Source organism: Papio anubis, chromosome 10 (genome assembly GCF_008728515.1).
Source record: "Papio anubis isolate 15944 chromosome 10, Panubis1.0, whole genome shotgun sequence".
NCBI lineage: Eukaryota > Metazoa > Chordata > Mammalia > Primates > Cercopithecidae > Papio > Papio anubis.
In genome coordinates this window covers 91,992,699-91,996,246 of record NC_044985.1, presented here as the reverse complement: position 1 = coordinate 91,996,246, position 3,548 = coordinate 91,992,699, and the positions used below count along the sequence as shown (strand labels likewise).

General features: G+C 39.6%; 1 pseudogene; it reads left to right on the top strand.

Moving 5' to 3' along the window:
* Nucleotides 1–1,717: 1,717 nt before the first annotated feature.
* On the top strand, nucleotides 1,718–2,766 carry LOC101015515 (annotated as a pseudogene).
* Nucleotides 2,767–3,548: the final 782 nt, after the last annotated feature.

The window sequence follows — 3,548 nt, the reverse complement described above, 5'->3', positions numbered from 1 at the left end:
GTTGCCAGCACGATGCCTCCTGAACAGCCTGCAGGACCGTGAGCCAATTAAACCTCTTTCCTTTATAAATTACCCAGTCTCAGCTATTTATTTATAGCAATGCAAGAATGGCCTAATACATTGATTTCAACTATAGTCAAGAAGGGAAAAAAGTGAGTGGAGGTTAAACAAAGTTGTTTGCCATTTTTCACATGATCAGGAGCAGAGATAAAGTTATAACTTGCAAGTGGCTCCATTCAGGCTGATGGTGCATGATCACAGTGCTTGGTTACATGGTGGGCCTCATGGGCTGAGGCCTCAAAGACATAACCAGGCACTATTGTGATCTCTGCATTGGAAACATGGGGCCTTTATTCAGCATCTGCCATCCACAAGACACTGTGCCTGGGATTTTCACCATGTCTCATATGGTGGCCCTGCTATTATTCTTAGGCAGCTCTTTATTCCCAGAGGGGTTCCCTTGACTTCTTAGATACAATGGATCATTTGAGTTTTGCTTGTGAAACTGTGAAAAGTCTTTAAGAGCAAACACATACCTCAATGAGACCACAAAGGGGTTAAGGCATGTGCAGTGCTTTGAGGTGAAAAGCTCTCAGTAGTATTAATTATTATTCTTTTACTTAAAAGTAGCTCTTTTTTATATATATATATATATACACACACACACACACACACACTTTATATATATAGTATATATATGTACTTAAAGTATATATATAGTATATATATGTACTTAAAGTATATATATATATATACTTTAAGTTCTAGGGTACATGTGCACAACGTGCAGGCTTGTTACATATGTATACATGACGTGCTGTGTTTGTTTGCCACACCCATTAACTTGTCATTTACATTAGGTATTTCTCCTAATGCTATCCCTCCCCCCTCTACCCACCCCATGACAGGCCCTGGTATGTGATGTTGCCCGCCCTGTGTCCAAGTATTCTCATTGTTCAATTCCCACCTATGAATGAGAACACGCGGTGTTTGGTTTTCTGTCTTTGCGATAGTTTGCTCAGAATGATGGTTTCCAGTTTCATTCACGTCGCTACAAAGGACATGAACACATCCTTTTTTATGGCTACATAGTATTCCATGGTGTTTATGTGCCACATTTTCTTAATCCAGTCTATCATTGATGACATTTGGGTTGGTTCCAAGTCTTTGCTATTGTGAATAGTGCCACAGTAAACATACGTGTGCATGTGTCTTTATAGTAGCATGATTTATAATCTTTTGGGTATATACTCAGTAATGGAATCACTGGGTCAAATGGTATTTCTAGTTCTAGATCCTTGAGGAATCGCCACGCTGTCTTCCACAATGGTTGAACTAGTTTATACTCCTACCAACAGTGTAAAAGCGTTCCTGTTTTGCCACATCCTCTCCAGCACCCGTTGTTTCCTGACTTTTTAATGATCACCATTCTAACTGGTGTGAGATGGTGTCTCATTGTGATTTTGATTTCCATTTCTCTGATGACCAGTGATGATGAGCATTTTTTCATGTGTCTGTTGGCTGCATAAATGTCTTCTTTTGAAAAGAGTCTGTTCATATCCTTTGCCCACTTTTTGATGGGGTTGTTTGTTTTTTTCTTGTAAATTTGTTTAAGTTCTCTGTAGATTCTGGATATTAGCCCTTTGTCAGATGGGTAGATTGCAAAAATTTTCTCCTATTCTGTAGGTTGCCTGTTCACTCTGATGGTAGTTTCTTTTGCTGTGCAGAAGCTCTTTAGATTAATTAGATCCCATTTGTCTATTCTGGCTTTTGTTGCCATTGCTTTTAACAAAACAATAAGTAAAACATGAGTCCACAAAAAGCTGTGAGAGGGATATACTTTATAAAGACCTTGGGTTCTTTCAGCTCTTGGCTTGGAGGAGGCCAAGGTGCAACTTTCTTCCATCGTCCCAAATCCGGGTTAATCCAAGACCAGCTGCCTCCACCATGCTGCAGAAGTTCAACCCCAACGAGATCAAAGTCGTGTACCTGAGGTGCATCGGGGGTGAAGTCAGGGCCACGTCTGCACTGGCCCCCAAGATCGGCCCCCTGGGTCTGTCTCCATAAAAGATTGGTGATGACATTGCCAAGGCAATGGGTGACTGGAAGGGCCTGAGAATTACAGTGAAACTGACCATTCAGAACAGACAGGCCCGGATTGGGGTGGTGCCTTCTGCCTCTGCCCTGATCATCAAAGCCCTCAAGGAAACACCAAGAGACAGAAAGAAACAGAAAAACATTAAACACAGTGGGAATATCACTTGTGATGAGATCGTCAACATTGCTTGACAGATGCAGCACCCATCTTTAGCCAGAGAACTTTCAGAACCATTAAAGAGATCCGGGGGACTGCCCTGTCTATGGGCCATAATGTTGATGGCCACCAACCTCATGACATCATAGATGGCATCAACAGTGTTGTTGTGGAATGCCTAGCTAGTTAAGAAGCACAAAGGAAAATATTTCAGTAAAGGATCATTTGACAACTGGAAAAAAAAAAAAAAAAACCACCTTGGGTTCTGCAGTCAATTCTCCCTGCCTAAGTGAAAATCCCTGATATTTTGTGAATGATGAGAGGACACAGTCATTCCAGTCCCCAGCACTAACTCACAGTACACAGAGCAGGGCAGAATATCTGTAGCTACTGTGAATGAAATTATTTTGAATTTTGTGGGAAAAGAACAGTGTGATTGGGCCAGGAAGGAATGATTTACATTTTAAGCATCAAATGTGTGAATATTTTTTTCCAAAAATATAAAGTATTCTTTTATTATAAGGAAAGTAATACAAGTTTTACATAGAAAATTTAAAAATATGAACTTTTATTTCATTTTATTTTATTTTTTTGAGGCAGTCTCACTTTGTCGTCCAGGCTGGAGTGTAGTGGCGTGATTTCGGCTCACTGCAACCTCTCCCTCCCAGGTTCCAGCGATTCTCCTGCTTCAGTCTCCCGGGTAACTGGCATTACAAGCGCCTGCCACCATGCCTGGCTAATTTTTGTGTTTTTAGTGGAGATGGGGTTTCACCATGTTGGCCAGACTGGTCTCGAACTCCTGGCCTCAAGTGATCCGCCTGCCTCAGCCTCCCAAACTGCTGGGATTACAGGCATGAGCCACCATGCCCAGCCAGAATATTTTTTTTAAATAACATTTAAATTAATTTTAACCACTACTGAGATAATCATTATTAATATTTTATTTATATACTACAAATACATATGTGTATGTGTGTGTATATTTTATATAATCATATTTTAGAAATATTGACTTCTATGAGTGTATTCTTTAAGAGAACATGATTTGAAAACTAAAAGATCAACTTTTGAAAACCTTTGTTATTGGGAAAGTTGCCTAGCACAGATATAACAACAATTACTGGCATTTTATAGCATCTTATGTGACTTATCTCTTTTATTATTAACAATAGCTATTGTTATTAACATAAAAATAATTATTATTGACATATTAGTGACAGAAGAAAGAATGCCTTGCTGGGAGGCATAAATCCCAGTTCAAAGTTATGATTAGATACAAGGCTGCGAAATACTT